Source organism: Lepus europaeus, chromosome 17, assembly GCF_033115175.1.
Source record: "Lepus europaeus isolate LE1 chromosome 17, mLepTim1.pri, whole genome shotgun sequence".
In the NCBI taxonomy this organism is placed as follows: Eukaryota; Metazoa; Chordata; class Mammalia; order Lagomorpha; family Leporidae; genus Lepus; species Lepus europaeus.
The window spans coordinates 30,377,512-30,394,976 of record NC_084843.1 but is presented as its reverse complement, the minus strand read 5'-3'; the positions used below and the strand labels follow the sequence as shown (position 1 = coordinate 30,394,976).

General features: G+C 40.0%; 1 protein-coding gene and 1 pseudogene across 3 annotated transcripts in view; both read right to left on the bottom strand.

Moving 5' to 3' along the window:
• The window catches only part of HPSE2 (heparanase 2 (inactive)), a 680,289-nt gene that overhangs the window by 495,281 nt on the left and 167,543 nt on the right, over nucleotides 1–17,465 (bottom strand). The gene's annotated exons all lie outside the window — the stretch shown is intronic.
• LOC133776282 (protein SET-like) lies at nucleotides 187–15,730 on the bottom strand (annotated as a pseudogene).

The window sequence follows — 17,465 nt, the reverse complement described above, 5'->3', positions numbered from 1 at the left end:
CACTGCATTCTGCTTAAGGTATTTTCCCCGCAATAAGGTGAGAACCATGGTGAAGAGAAAATAGATCTCAAAAACAGGGAGACTGAGCACAAGAGGGAAAAAAACATAAAAATAAGAAAATGGCAATTTGCTCCCAGGGACTAGAGAAAACTAAAAAAAAAAGTTGGAATACATCAGTGTTTTCTACTAGTCATCTTCTCCTTTATCCCCCTCTCCTTCTTCCTCTTCATTAACACCTTCATCTTCTTCCCCATCATCCTCATCCCCTTCTTCATCAGTATCTTCCAATCCTTCTTCCTCATCCATCTCAGGAACCAAGTAGTACTGTAATGGATTCTGCCAAATATCATCCTTGATGACCTCTCCTAACTCATCTGCACCTGCATCAGAATGGCCAGTAAACCAGGTGAAAAAGCTCTCTGGCTCCTCATGTTGCCTCTTCCTGCTGGCTTTGTCCTGCATTTGACTTGAACATTTCGTCAAATCCTTTCCAGATTTCCATTTGATTTCAGTGGACTTTGAAGATGGATCACCACTCTCATTCATATGAAATTATTTGCAGACAACTTTATTTTCGAAGTAAGGATTTTCATCAAAATAAAAATCTAGTCTCTAACCTGATTTAACATCTTCAAATTGTGTCACTTCAACTCTGGTCAGATAATGTAGTGCCTCTTCATCCTCCTCCCCAAGAAGTGCAGACACTTGCGGATGGCTGAAATACGTTGTTACCAAAAATGTGGGATTTTGGTGACCAGTTCTGACCTCCTCTGAAAAAATGATTGGCAGAATTTGTTATATGTCTGTTCTACTTTCAAAATCTCCTCATTGGCTCATTTATTAAGTCATCCATTTCACTTTGTACTTCATCAATATGTTCAATGGCTTCCTGTTGTTCTTTTTTTCCTGTCAACAAACCCTGAGAGGGCCAGGTGTCCACCAGCCTCAGGCAAGGAGCTGCTCTCGGCTTTTTTTGTTTGAGGAAGGAGCAAACACGGGCAGTTGGGAGCCATGCTTCCAGGAAAGTCTGAGTCCCAGCACCAGGCAGAAGGGAGCTCTAAGAACTGAGACCACTGAGGGTTCTTAAAAGAAAATTCAGGCCGGCGCCGTGGCTCAACAGGCTAATCCTCCGCCTTGCGGCGCCGGCACACCGGGTTCTAGTCCCGGTCAGGGCACCGATCCTGTCCCGGTTGCCCCTCTTCCAGGCCAGCTCTCTGCTGTGGCCAGGGAGTGCAGTGGAGGATGGCCCAAGTGCTTGGGCTCTGCACCCCATGGGAGACCAGGAGAAGCACCTGGCTCCTGCCATCGGAACAGCGCGGTGCGCCGGCCGCAGCGCGCTACCGCGGCGGCCATTGGAGGGTGAACCAACGGCAAAAGGAAGACCTTTCTCTCTGTCTCTCTCTCACTGTCCACTCTGCCTGTCAAAAATTAAAAAAAAAAAAAAAAAAAAGAAAATTCAATACCAGGACCAGCTTTCACTCCCCTTCTCCCCTACGGCAGAGTTACTGGCAGTCACATGTGTTGGTCAATATTTGCAAGTACAGATTCAACAGTAGACTAGAAGGACAAGACGAATCAGTCTCTTGTATAATCCCAAACTTCAGTTCCTGTAGCACCTGGTTCTCCACTGGAGTATTGTGTCAAAGCCTGATGAAACTACAATTCACAGAATAGAGTGTTAACCTTGGGAGGAGACTTGGAGAGCATCTAAGCCAGTATGTCTATAATTTCATGGATAAGTAATATTTCTAAAGAAATATGCTGGTGCCACAAAAATAGGATTGCTCATTTTGTAATCCTTTGCTTGTGCAAAATAAAGACACTTAAAATAATTATGACCAATTATCAACACCATTTCAGAAAGTTATGGATATAAGAAAAATGTAGAATGATCAAAAACTAAAAATTACATAATTTAGTTTCATTTTGCTGCACACTTATTTTCTCATTGCATCTGAAAGTGCTAAAAAACTTCATCACAAGCTGGCATTCATCTACACATCATTACTGGACAACAATCAGCTAGATTCAAGTCTTCTACTTTATTGATGAAAACATGATGTCCTGAGACGTACAGAGACTCACTCAAAGAAATCAAATAGACTGACAGCAGACCTCAGACCAGAAGATAGATACCTAAATTTTAAGCATGTTGCTTTTGCATTGATAGCAGACTCTTCTATTTGCTTAAGAAACATTTCTTAATCTATGACTACATAATTATGGAAAATACCTATTCTTAAAAATTTTTATGGTCAGGATAGAATAGGGAAGTGGGTAGATATATGGAAAAAAGCTAATTAACATTTCTAATTTAGGGATGAATACAATGGACAGGGAGATACAAATTATTATGACCAGGCTAAAAAAAAAAAAGAGGGGCCACTTATAGTTGGGGATTTCATAATGTCTTTTTAAAAATGGCCATATTTGAATGGGGTCTGAAGGAAAAAAAAAGACAGTAAGGGCATTAAGAGTAGACTGAATGTTGTGAGTAAAAATTAATAGGGAAGTAAATTAACAATCTTTGATAAAACATTATATATTTGAACTTGGAGAAAGCTTTAGAGTAAATAATAAGGAAAGACCAAAAAAGGTTGTCCAGGCATTTCAGCGAATGTTGAAATGCCAGTCTTAAAGGTTTATAGCATTTCATCTCAAAATTTAACATGCAGAAGGATCCTCTAAAGTTATCAGATAGCTCTGCCAGGGGATTCCAAGATGGTAGAATAGGGAATAACATACTGTGCTAGGCTAGGGATATACAGTGGAGAAAAAAAAATGTAGGAAGTGCACTCTCAGGCGAATTAGACAGCAAACCTCACTAGAAATTCAACAAAAGGAAGGGGAACACCGTAGATTTGTGTGTAAGGTGCAGACACGCGAAATAAACACAGAGACAACACACAATTGCAGCAGCCGAGAGCCAGAGCCAGGAACAGCTTGGAGACAGGTGAGATCAGATTGCAGCAGCCCATGGTGATATAGCTGAATGGACAGTATGGTGTCAGTCCTGCCTGAAGCCCTGGGGGATAGTGATTACCATCGGATCCAGTATCCTCCCCTAAACGGGCTCCCGCTTCCAGCCGAGAAGGACAGGCACCATTTTTGGCTTGGGCAGCAGCTGTGGAAGCCTCTGTACACGAGCACAGAAACTGGCTGAGAAAGGACACCAGCTTCTTGGCAGTACGGCTATGGCGAAGAGAGGGCAACGTTCGGCAAGTGACAATGTTGTAAGAGTGTGATCCAGAGATTCTAGCAGAGGGAAAAATCCACAGTCCACGTTGACTTTGAGCCTGACTGGGAGGATAGATATAGAACTGTGAAGTGCCCCCAGTTTCCCAACAGACCACAGGCTCTGGGTCTCAAGCTACCTAGGCAGAGCTGGCTCAGGGAAGCCTCTCTGAACTGGACAGGCTGGAAAGGCAATAAGAAACCTCTGCACCCAGCAACTGTGCAAGCCTTGTGTGCTAACACTGTAGGGACTTGGTGCACAAGAAGGTGCAGGATGTAGCTAGCTCTCTGGGCAATCACTGGGTGTGGATCTACATGCTCGGAGCTCCCTGGATGCCAGAGGGCAGGTCATTGTGGCAGGAACTGTGCTCAGAGTGAAGACAGCACAGATCATTGTGTGGTTCATATGACAGTGTGGATGAGTGTTGAACACACTCGGGGCTAACAATCAGGCACTGCTCAGCTTGGAGCAGAGCAGTTGAGGGAGTAATCACACACAATGAGATGACCATTTCCCTCTTGTATTGACAAGAGGAGATCAACCACACTCAACTTGGGTGTTACACTGGATACTGGCCCAACCCTGGAGCACGGACCAGAATTCCTGGCCATATCCAGCCCACGCCTCCTGGTACTCCCTGAAAGCGCAGAAATTTCACCAAGCCACAGAGGCATACTTCAAAGATAAAAGTCATCTGAGGAAAAAACCAAGTAACTCCACAAATGATTAAAATTAATGCAGAAATTCAAAAAACAAGAATAAGGAGGACATCATGACACCCCCAAAGGAACACAACAACATTTCAATATTAGAATGTGAAGATGAGGATATTGATGAAATGTAAAAAGTGGAATTCAAAGATTAAGCACAGGATGACTGAAAAATAATCAGAAGTAAATCCATGAACTACAGAAAACCACACACAACATGAATGAAAAATTTTACCATAAAATTGAGATATTAAAGAGAAATCAAAACACAATATTAGAAAAGAACAATTCAATAGATCAAATAAAAAAGGCAGTGAAAACTCTTAACAACAGACTTGGTGAGGCAGAAGAAAGAATATTTGAGACAGAAGACAAATGTTTAGAAACATTCAGTCAGACAAAAAAAATTAGAAAATTTAAAAAAAGTATTGGAGATCTATGGAATACTATCAAATGTCCCAACATATGGGTCTTAGGAGTTCCTGAAGGTATGGAAGGAGAGAATGGACTAGAAGGCCTGTTATGTGAAATAATTATAGAAAAATTACCTAACTTGGATAAAGAGATGTCCAAGTATGGGAACAGACATGACCAGAAAAGATCTTCACCCTGACATGTTATAAACAAACTCTCCACAGTAAAGAAAAGACTCTAAACTGTGCACAAGAGAAACACCAGATTACTTTCAGCAGATCTCCAATTAGACTCAAAGATGACTTCTCACCAGAAACCCTATAAACTAGGAAAGAATGGAGAGACATACTCCAAGTCTTAAGAGGAAAAAACTGTCAACCCAGAATACTGTACCCTGCAAAGCTCTCATTTATGAATGAAGGTAAAATAAAGATCTTCCATAAAGAAAACAGAAATTGAAAGAATCTGTCAACACTTGTTCAGCCTTACAAAGGATGCTTAAGAATGCCCAACAATAGAAACAAGAAAAATAACCATCATTATGAAAGATTGTGAAGCCAGAAAATCTCCCTGTAAAAGAACAAAAGTAATCCAAAATAAACAATAGGAAGATTTATGGAAAAATGGCAGGGCCAAGTCATTACTTATCAATAGTCACCACACATGTAAATGATCTTAACTCTCCAGTTAAAAGATATAGACTGGTGGAATGGGTTAAAAAACAAGATCCATGTATTTGTTGCCTAGAAGAAACACATCTCACCAACAAAGACACACACAGATTGAAAGGAAAAGGATGGAAAAAAATATTCCATGCTAATGGAAAGCATAAAAGTGCAAGTGTAGCCATCCTAGTATCACACAAAATATACTTTAACCCAAAACTGTTAAAAAAGACAAAGAATGGTACATTTTAATGATTAAGGGTTTATTTCAACAGGAATATTAGACTAAAATAATTCTATATGCACCCAATTACAGGGCACCTGACTATATAAAAGAAATGTTAATGGATCTAAAGGGAGACACAGACTCTTATACAATAGTAACCGAAGACTTCGACACCCAATGTTCATCAATGGACAGTTCAACTAGAAAGAAAATCAACAAAGAAATAACACAACTAATCACCACTATGAACCAAATGGACCTGACTGATACCTTTTCACCCCACAGTTGCACAATACACATTGTTCTTATCAGTGCATGAAACTTTCTCTAAGATAAACCATATTCTAGGCCATAAAGCAAATCTCAACAAATGCAAAAAAATCAAAATCATACCATGCATCTTCTCTCACCACAATGGAATGAAGCTGGAAAACAACAACTCAGGAATCTCTAGATCATATGCAAATACATGGAGACTGAAACAACATACTCCTGAATGAACAGTGGGTCACAGAAGTCAAAAGAAAAGCAAAAAAATTCTAGATATGTATGAAGATGACAATACATCATATCAAAACTTATGAGATAGGGGCCAGTGCTAGGGCACAGCAGGTTAAGGCTCAGCTTGCAGTGCTGGCATCCCATATGGATGTCGATTCGAATCCCAGCTGCTCCACTTCCCATCCAGCTCTCTGCTAGGCCTGGAAAAGCAGTAGAAGATGGCCCAAGTCCTTGGGCCCCTGCACCCACCTGGGAGACCCAAAAGAAGCTCCTAGCTCATAACTTTGGATCTCCAGCCATTGTGGCCATTTGGGGAGTAACTAGCAGATGGAAGATACCTCTCTCTCTCCCTCTCTCTCTCTCTCTCTTCCTTTCTCTCTCTCTCTCTGCCTGGGATAGAGCAAAAGCAGTACTGAGAGCAAAGTGTATAGCAATTGGTGCCTACCTGAAAAAAATTGAAAAACTACCAAATAAATGAAATATCGATGCATCTCAAGGACATAGAAAAACAACAACAAACCAAACCACAAAATAGGAGGAGGAAAAACATAATTAAAATTAGGGAAAAATTAACAAAATTGAAACAAAAAATATAAAGTTTAGTGAAATGAAGAGCTGGTTTTTTGAAAATTTACAAAAAATTGATAATCCACTGGCCCACTAACCAAAAAAGAGGGAGAAGACCCAAGTCAATAAAATCAGAGATGAAAATCTGCTCTGTCTATATGAAATACATGAAACTTGTAAAATTTAAATGAAATTTTAAAAATAAAGTTATCAGAATGCAGATTCTTGGGGACATTCCTAGACATTCTGATCCAATAATTTTGGGGTGGTATCTGGGAATTCACTTCTAAAAAGTTTGTAGGTGATTTCGATGTTTTTCACCCATGTATCATACTTTGAGTTTCACTGTAACATTTAGTAATATTTAGACATGAGTAACAGATAGTCATCACCACTGAAACTTGTAGAGCCTGACAATACCTCCTTAAAAATATTTTAGTACAAAACTTTATAAAAGATAAACAAAACACACTTGGGGAAAAATTATCATGGAATTATCCTGTCTAGGAATCTTCATCTTCCCTTAAAGGTCAATAATACCAACATACCCTCACTACTGCAGGCAATAAACAAGCTCATGAATTGCAGTCTTTTAGAAGAGGCATTAACTTGACTCCAATAAATCCTGATATCAGAACTAAATGGGTAGAAATCTTAAATGGAGGTAGTATATAGGTAAAGAAAGAACTTGTAGGCCGGCACCGTGGCTCACTTGGCTAATCCTCCACCTGCAGCACTGGCACCCCGGGTTCTAGTCCCAGTTGGGGTGCTGGGTTCTGTCCCGGTTGCCCCTTTTCCAGGCCAGCTCTCTGCTGTGGCCTGGGAGAGTAGTGGAGGATGGCCCAAGTCCTTGGGCCCTGCACCCCATGGGAGACCAGGAGAAGCACCTGGCTCCTGCCATCGGATCAGCACGGTGCACTGGCTGCAGCGTGCTGGCCGTGGTGGCCATTGGAGGGTGAATCAACAGCAAAGGAAGACCTTTCTCTCTGTTTCTCTCTCTCACTGTCCACTCTGTCAAAAAAAAAAAAAAAAAAGAACTAAATGGGTAGAAATCTTAAATGGAGGTAGTATATAGGTAAAGAAAGAACTTGTAGGCCAGCGCCATGGCTCACTTGACTAATCCTCCACCTGCAGCACTGGCACCCCAGGTTCTAGTCCTAGTTGGGGTGCCGCGTTCTGTCCTGGTTACTCCTCTCCCAGTCCAGCTCTCTGCTGTGGCCCGGGAGTGCAGTGGAGGATAGCCCAAGTGCTTGGGCCCTGCACCCGCATGAGAGATCAGGAGTAAGCACCTGGCTCCCGGCTTCAGATCGGTGCAGCACACCAGCCGCAGCGCACTGGACATAGCAGCCATTTGGGGGGTGAACCAATGGATGGAAGACCTTTCTCTCTATCTCTCTCTCTCTCACTGTCCAAATCTGCCTGTCAAAAAAAAAAAAAAAAAAAAAAGAACTTGTATTTAAAGGCAAAAAGAATCTAAATCTGTTAAAAAAAAAAAAAAATGACTGGGCAGCTTCATGATATGTGATACTGCCCCATCCTTTAGGTGCTTAAGCAGTATCTGGTTAATGATTTTCCTACTACAAAGAGAAATCATGCAAGGTTCAAAGAGTAGATTAATCTAGACGATCTCCAAGAAGTCATAAAACTCTAAGAGTCTAGGATTCCTTTCCAATCCAGCCCCAGAGAGCCATTCATAAAAATGATTATTAATTACACAATTTCATAAGTACTGACAACTCAACAATCATTAGTAATTCTTGAATGAGCTACTATCATTAGGAGGGTGGGAATTTGGACTCCTAAGTATAATGCTCTTCTTTCAATAGAACATTATTTTTCATTAGATCAGTATCTTTAAAGTCACTCAGGGCTGGCGTTGTGGCTCACTTGCTTAATCCTCCGCCTGCGGCACTGACATCCCATATGGGCACCAGGTTCTAGTCCCGGTTGCTCCTCTTTCAGTCCAGCTCTCTGCTGTGGCCCAGGAAGGCAGTGGAGGATGACCCAAGTCCTTGGGCCCCTGCACCCGCATGGGAGACCAGGAAGAAGCACCTGGCTCCTGGCTTTGGATTGGCACAGCATCAGTCATAGTGGTCATTTGGAGAGTAAACCAACGGAAGGAAGACCTTTCTCTGTCTCTCTCTCTCTCACTGTCTATAACTCTACCTGTCAAATAAATAAAATAAAATAAAGTCACTTAAAGTGTATGCTTTCAATACACATTTTTCAGTGTCTACATCATGCCTGGCACTATGTTTAGATGTTGTCCTGAAATAAACACACTGACACAATGTGGAATGAAACCTCTTCAACCTTGAAGACGCTAGTACCCTATCAGATGAGGACTTAAAATTTAGGAAAAGTAGATGGAATAGGCACCTACTTAAGAGCTTCTCCATCTAGGAAGAGCCCCTCACCACATAATAGTTCATAAAACTCCCAACAATAAGAATCCTTTTAATTCATTTTTGAAAGCTCTGTGTTAGGTGACTTCTATTATAAAGCAAAGATTGCTGAGGAAGAGAAAATAACTTAAAACTTTAGCATTCTAATCACTTCCCCTCTTTGGACATTAGTTTCCCTACCTGTAAAATAAGTAGTTTTGACCAGATGACCTCTTTGTCTCTACAGCTATGAATATACAGGACTTAGTAGTCCTATATGCTAGGGAATAGTTCCAAGTTATGGCTGAGTTTTCAAGGCTGCCTAGAAAAAGAGATTGGAGTCTTAAGCAACCTAAAGTACTTATAATGATCAAACTCTCTCCTAATCCTGAAGTCATAGGGGATGATTTATAAATGCCTCCAAGCCTCATGGGTAAATCACTCCCTTAGAGCTGTTGGACAAACTTTGGCTAATAAAGATTAAACAAATAAATATAAAAAATGGTTCTATAGAGCATCCTGAGAGGCCAATTTGCTGTTAATGGTCAAGTTTAGGCCCTAAAAGGGTATTAACTTACAGAGAAGTAAAATCTCCAAACACAGCCCAGAGTTTTAAAAGATGCACAGGTGCCAAAATTAAGGGCCAAATTACCAATCTGTTTTAAATGATGGTCTGGGAATTCTCAATATGACAAGGAAAATGTATGACAAATAGTATCTTCAATACAAAGAAAAAGTTGCTTGAATTTATTAGAGGAAATGCACTGCCTCTTGGGATTTCTTTTTTGCCCACTCCCCAAAGAGGTGATTTTTTAAAATCAACTTGAAGACATGGTTAATGCAAAATGACCCTTAAAGCATAAAATAAGTTCATTTTTAACTAAAACAGTTTCCATGTCAGCATTTACCAAAACCTTTGGGAACATAAAAATCTTAAGGAAATATACATTCCATTAGTATCCAAACTAGGTACTGCAATGATACACTAAATGCTGCATTACTTGACATTTGCAAAAGCTTTAGACCAGAGTAAAGTCGGCTGCCTCTCAAATCATAGACAAATTTAAATAATTACATTGGTAGCCCTCCTGGATGACAGCAGAATGACTTCCTGTCAAGTAATCTTCATCCTCTGAGATGACAGGAAATAGGTTTAAACACTGGTGATATCACTAATCAATTTGAGAGAGCACATATGTTCCCAGCGTGCAGTTTTGGAGTTTCCTGAAATGTGTTAGCTGTTTGCTGGGCCATGTGATTCAACATAATGACAGGTAAAAGGAGAGGTCAGAATTACCAAGTGTTGAAGAGGTGTCATCAAGAGTTGCGTATTACTTCAAAATGTCCTCCATATCAGGGGCAACTCACTTACAGGAGTCAATTCCTCTTACAGAATTTTTCAGTCTCCCAACAATCCTGTACGGATGCCCTCAAATTTATTTTGACACATGAAGAATTAGACTTTATCTTATTCCTGATTAAGAACAAATAGTCGGCCAGCGCCACGGCTCACTAGGCTAATCCTCTGCCTTGCGGCGCTGGCACACCGGGTTCTAGTCCCTGTTGGGGCACCGGATTCTGTCCTGGTTGCCCCTCTTCCAGGCCAGCTCTCTGCTGTGGCCAGGGAGTGCAGTGGAGGATGGCCCAAGTGCTTGGGCCCTGCACCCGCATGGGAGACCAGGAGAAGCACCTGGCTCCTGCCATCGGATCAACGCGGTGCGCCGGCCGCAGCGCGCCCACTGCGGTGGCCATTGGAGGGTGAACCAACGGCAAAAGGAAGACCTTTCCCTCTGTCTGTCTCTCTCTCACTGTCCACTCTGCCTGTCAAAAATAAAAAAAAAATTTTAAAAAAAAGAACAAATAGTCAAGGTAATGATTTTACCTTTATATAATCCTATCTTGAACTTTAAGATAAGTACATATGTATATATACATTCAAGGGCTGCCAAATCTACTCATTAAGTTGCATTAGTCATATTTTGCTCAAAAGTTCTTTATAGGGTCTCAATTATCTTCAGGTGATTTCCCCTTGTCATACGCAATTGTATTTATATTCCTTCTTTAAAAAAAAACTTTTATTTTATTTATTTGAAAGGCAGAGTTAAGAGAGAGAGAGAGAGACAGAGAGAGGGAGAAAATCTTCCATCTGCTGATTCACTCCCCAATGGCTGCATGAAAGGCAGGAGCAAGGAGCTTCTTCCAGGCTTCCTATTTGGTGCAGGGGCCCAACCACTTGAGCTATCTTCCTCTGCTTTCCCAGGAACATCATCAGGGAACTGGATCAGAAGTGGAACAGCCAGAGAGCCAACCCCCAGACGCAATGCTAGTGTTATAGGCCACGGCTTTACCTGCTATGTCACAGCACTGGACCCTATATTCTTTATTAAAGAAACACTGTTCAATTTTATACTAAGGAGGGCATAAGGAAATATGGACCTCTCCCAGAGTCCTTTCATATATATTTATTTCTTCAGTTATAAATTTTTCATAAGTATTTTTGAGCATTTGCTCTATGTCAAGCATTGTACTAGCAATTATAATAATAAATAGAATCAGACATGGCACAATCTCTTGGAGGTAATTAACTTAAAATTAAATATAAACTAAAAAGTTCTGCAAATGAATATATAATACACAAATTAAATATTTGTAATTACTAAACAAATATTCAACAAATGAATAGTAATTACCTGGAGATACATCAACACTCAGACATCAGAAGGTAAAGTTATTTTCTAAGGTCCCACAGAAAGTCTATTATAAGAGTACTGGCCTCCTGAATCCCAATCCAGTTCTCTTTTACTCTATATTCAACTGCAGTTCATACTGTGCTCAAAGATGATCTGATATTCCATTTCTAAAGTATATTCACAGTACTTTCTCTAGAGCAGACTTCCAACATTGGTTTTTATTTATTTATTTATGTTTTACCTCCTATTGCAACCATAAAATGCTTCACTCTTTGCTGAGAATACCTGAGGAAATCACAAGGTCCATGTACGCTTTTGTGTTGGGAGGCAGCAAATGTTACCCAGAAGCGAAAATTATAATACAAGGCTCGGCCAGTGCCGCGGCTCACTAGGCTAATCCTCTGCCTTGCGGTGCCACCACCCCGGGTTCTAGTCCCGATCGGGGCGCCGGATTCTGTCCCGGTTGCCCCTCTTCCAGGCCAGCTCTCTGCTGTGGCCAGGGAGTACAGTGGAGGATGGCCCAAGTCCTTGGGCCCTGCACCCCATGGGAGACCAGGAGAAGCACCTGGCTCCTGCCTTCGGATCAGCGTGGTGCATCAGCCGCAGCACGCCAGCCGTGGCGGCCTTTGGAGGGTGAACCAACGGCAAAGGAAGACCTTTCTCTCTGTCTCTCTCTCACTGTCCACTCTGCCTGTCAAAAAATAAAATAAAATAAAATAAAATACAGGGCTCATAAGCTTTTATGAAGAGTACATGAGACTACACTAGTGAAAAAAGAAGACAAGAGTGCCTAATTAGGGGCTGGTGTTGTAGAACCGAAAGCTAAGCTGCTACCTGAAATGCCAGCATCCCCTCTGGAGTCCTGGCTGCTCCACTTCCAATCCAGCTCCCTGCTAATGTGCTTGGAAAGCAGCAGGTGATGGCTCAAGAACTTGGGTCCCTGCCACACACACGGGTAAACCAGATGGAGCTCCGGCTCCTGGATTCTACCTGGCTCAGACTAGATAGTTGCAGTCATTTGGCGAGTGAACCAGTAGATGGAGAGAGCTCTCTCTTTCTCTCTCTCTCCCCTCCTCTCTCTCTCCCTCCCCCCTACCTTTCTCCCTCTCTCTTTGCTTTCAAATAAAATCAACAAATATTTTTTAAAAGGAATGCTTAATTGTCTTTTCATGACTCCTGCCCCCAAAGAAAAAGATGTATTCTTAATGACAGATGAAGGGAAGCAATCTAAGTGATTTTCTAGACCACCAGATTTTGTCTTAAGTATGTGCTGAAAGTAGTGTGTCAGCACAGCTCAAGACCAGGGAATACAGAAGCCATGGAACCTGACAAATCAAAACAACCAACTATGGCAGATGAGGATGATTCATGGCTAAAAAAGTAAAGCTAAGGCCTTCTGAAGCATCTCAAAAGGCAGGGTAGCAGGACAAGGTAGTCTGTTTCCTCCTCAGATCTTAAAGGACACAGAAGTAAAGAACTTTCAGTTATCCAATCCCTCCACCAAAAGCCTAACATAAAACTGTCTCCCATAAATACAACTCATCTCATAGCTTAGATTGCTGTATCCACAGAAGAGAATCTAGCTGTCCTCAACACTTAATCTGCAAGCTACACACCTAATCAATATTTGCTGAATGCATAAATTGTATGGACAATGGCATCAATACACTTTTGTGAAATTAATAATAAAAAATATATTGAGCATTTAGTTTGTGAGATATACTGTGTTAAGCCTGTGAATGCATATTTACATGTTTAATTCTAATAATAATGTAAGAGAGCTAATACCATTATTCCCATTTCATAGGTGAAGAAAAAAAAGCCTGGGAGGTTAAATAATTTATCCAAGGTTATTCAGCTAATTGACGACGAGCCAATATTAAAACATCTGATTTCCTTCAAATCTCAGGCTACTAATCACCCTATTTGTTGCTTCTTTCAGGGAAAATACAGGGCAAGATACATAGCATCTCATTACAAAGTCACAGTTTAAACCAATAAGACACTTTTTTTTTTTTTTTTTGACAGGCAGAGTTAGACTATGAGAGACAGAGACAGACAGAGAGAAAGGTCTTCCTTCTGTTGATTCACCCCCAAATGGCTGCTATGGCCAGCACGCTGTACAGATCCGAAGCCAGGAGCCAGGTGCCCCATCCTGGTCTCCTATGCGGGTGCAGGGGCCCAAGCACCCGGGCCATCCTCCACTGCCTTCCCGGGCCACGGAAGAGAGCTGGACTGGAAGAGTAGCAACCGAGACAGAATCCAGTGCCCCAACTGGGACTAGAACCCGGGGTGCCGGCTCCACAGGTGGAGGATTAGCCAAGTGAGCCGTGGCACCAGCCCCAATAAGACACTTTCAACAGAAAATGACAGAATAAAAGTAATGTAATAATACACAAAAGTACATAATCTCTTAGATAAAAATTTACATTACCTCTTACATAAAATGTTAAGACAGAGTAAAGTGTTTTTAGATTCTTTTAAATTCAATGGCTCAATAATATCTTAATGATGTAAGTCCTTTCCAACTTATGTTCTGCTGTCTTTAGTGTGGCTTCTTTCCCAAGGCTTATCCCTTAATAGTAACTGCATGCTATCAAGATATATTAATAGGATATTAGTAATAGACATTTTATAGACATTTACGGTGGATGTGGCTATCCCCTCCTTACACTGTTGTGCCTTCTGGCAGAAAAGTGGCTGTTTTTCCTATTGCATTTCTTTTAAAGTTGAGGAAATTTTTCTCAGAAGTCCCACAACATTTCTTCCATTTCTGTTTTGGCCAAGCCAATTACTGGTAAAGAAATTAGAGTTCTGTGACTAAGTTAAAGTGATCAAGATCTACCTACCTAAGGCTGAAATAAAAATCTGTCTTCTCTGAAAAACATAGTTGACTGCTCCTAAACAAAATTGAGGCCCTTTTAAAAAGGAATAATGGAAGGAATGGCTATCAGGTAGGAAAACTAATAGTAACTGCTATGTACTCAAACCAAAAGTTAAGTGAAAATACAAGCTATATCAACTGAGGCATTTTCTAACCACCACTAAATACTAGTTGACAAATGCTTTCAAATCTAGTTATAGTCAAAGACAAAGTAGTAGTCAGTTCCAATCAATCAGGCTTTGACAATTAAAGTAAATTGTGGAAGCAAATAAAATAATGCTTTCCAAGCTTTCTGGTGGTTTCTGTTGAATCTACAATATAGACCTTAAATAAAAAGAATGAAACATGTAGAAGCCATTTTTCCAATTCCCCTGCCTTTGACCAGAAGACAAAGGGTTACCTGCTTCAACAAGGGCCCAAGATGATTCTTGAGTACATACTTATATTTCAGAGGTAGAAAACATTCTTGTCTAATCATCCCTAGAGATTTTCAACCTAGGAACACCATTTCATGTTTCTGACCCCAAGTTCAGAAAATATTCCTCCTCATTATTTTTGTGATTAGTTAAGAATAGAGATCTTTTGTTTCTTATTCTTCTAAGACCTATAGTTTACATTAGGCTGAACTTCTGATAGTACTACTGTCTATTAGGGGAAATTTCTGGTTGAGTTTCTTCTGACTACTTAAAGATCTTTCCTCCTCCACCTTTTAAGTATTTTCTAACAGATTTTCCACTGCCAGTATGCATAAACTTTATCCAGTGGCAACAGTTTATTAACATAAATAACTAATATTTAACTGATTGCTTACTCTGCATCAGGTCTTATAATATGCATAACCTTTCTGTATTCATGATCTTTTTTAATGGAAGCTCCATCCTATTCTCTATAGTGGCTGTATTAATTTGCATTCCCAACATCAGTTTATAAGCATTCTCTTTTTCCACATCCTTGCCAACATCTGTTAAATTTTATTTTTTATATTTTTTATTTTTCATTTTTAAACTTTTTTATTTAAACAAATTTCAGATTTTTAGGACATTATTATCTCTATTTTACTGATGAGAAAACATCATCTTAAAATACATATCCAAGGTTTACACAGTCATAGAGTAAAGATTATTAATAAGTTTATGCTGCACCATCATCTTTTCTGTCTCTAAATCTCTAAACCCAACGTAGTACATATCACAATGGACACATATGGCCTGTTCACTCTATATATACTATCCTGAAGGGGTGACTCCTTGAGCCCTGAGGTGTCAGGGTCAGTACTGATTTTGTTAGACAAGATTATTGATCTTTAAACCAATATTTACTTTCCAAATGCATCTTCATCCCAAAAGCATTTGGGGAGTGATTGGCGGAAACAAATATTTGCCTTAAACTTCAAAAGTTCAGGGAGACTTGGCAAATATCCATACCCTTCTAGTAGAAAAGAAGAAGGCCGGCATCGTGGCTTAACAGGCTAATCCTCCGCCTTGCGGCGCCGGCACACCGGGTTCTAGTCCCGGTTGGGGCACCGGATTCTATCCCGTTGCCCCTCTTCCAGGTCAGCTCTCTGCTATGGCCCGGGAAGGCAGTGGAGGATGGCCCAAGTGCTTGGGCCCTGCACCCGCATGGGAGACCAGGAGAAGTACCTGGCTCCTGGCTTAGGATCAGCACGATGCGCCGGCTGCAGCGGCCATTGGGGGTGAACCAACGGCAAAAGGAAGACCTTTCTCTCTGTCTCTCTCACTATCCACTCTGCCTGTCAAAAAAAAAAAAAAAAAGAAGAAGAAGAAGAAAACTTAGGAACAAAAGGACCATCTCTCATGAAGATGTTGGTAGGATTAAGTGATCTTTAGTATGGTATAAAATTCACTAGATCAGCACTAATTACATTACAAGTAGCTTGCTCTATCATGAAATAAGGACAAATATCACCCAAATCACTGAGATGTTATAAGAAATAACTGTTGCTGAAATGAAATCTTTTTCCTTTCTAAGACTCTGAGTCCCAATACTTGCCTAGGCCCTCTGTTTTGCTTTAATCTCAAATTTGCAATATCATAAATCAGTAATTGTATGGAAAACTTTTCTACACTCATTTAATGAAAACAGATATAAGCACATAGAACACCAGCTCAAACCACAGATCACATCCTAAAGATATACCATACATTCAGATAACAACAAATTTACTCGCATTGTATGAGGAATTCAATTTCTCTACATCCTTACCTGCATTTGTCATTTCCCACTTTGTGCCTCCTTCCAGTAGGCCAACCTTATAAATACCTGGTAGTTTTGTGACTTCAAGATTCAAGATCTTAAAACAAGCTACTTTTCTCTAAAATCTGTCCTTTAGATTAGATTTACTCTACAAAATGATAAGATAACACATCCCAGCACCTCCTCAGTCTCTTGACCTTCTCTGATGTATGGAAAGAAAGGGCATAACAAAAGCCAAAGAAAGCTACAAGTGAAGACACCAGAGATCGAAATGCCAAAGAACAGATTTGATAGTGAAGAACAAGAATGTAGAAAACTATGCAGTCTACAAACTAAAATTGTGAAATATTATACATATTCCAGTCTATTGCTTTTAAGTATATGTATAGTTTTACTGAAGAATAATTGAGACAAAATAATCAGCAAATATTTAAAGTGCACAATTTGAGAAATTTTAAAACATACACATACCTGAGAAAATTACCATCACAATCAAGATAATGAACACATGGCTCAACTCTGAGGGTTTCCTTTTGATACTTTTTCTTTAATAAATAAAAGATAAGTTTATTTTGGTGCCAAAAAATTTAAATTCTTGCAGAGTTATAATAAAATGGATTTTGGGTTTTGTCCCCAGGAAATCAGTGATCTGATTTCTGTTGCCTTACATTAATTTATACTTTGTACAATTTTACATAAATATAATAATTCTCATGTAACTAGGCTAAATAATAAATTTATCCTAGTAAGCTTCTGCTATTTGTATTTCGAAACTCTTTTGTTATATAGCACAAATTTAGGATTGCTACATTTTCTTGGCTACTTGATCTTTTTATCATTATACAATTATCTCTTTATTCAATGTAATTTTCTTTGCTCAGGAATCTATTTTGTCTGAAAGTATTGTAATCTCTCCACCTTTGATTAGTGCTTACATAGAAAAACTTTTTCCATTCTTTTAAGTTTTTTAATGTG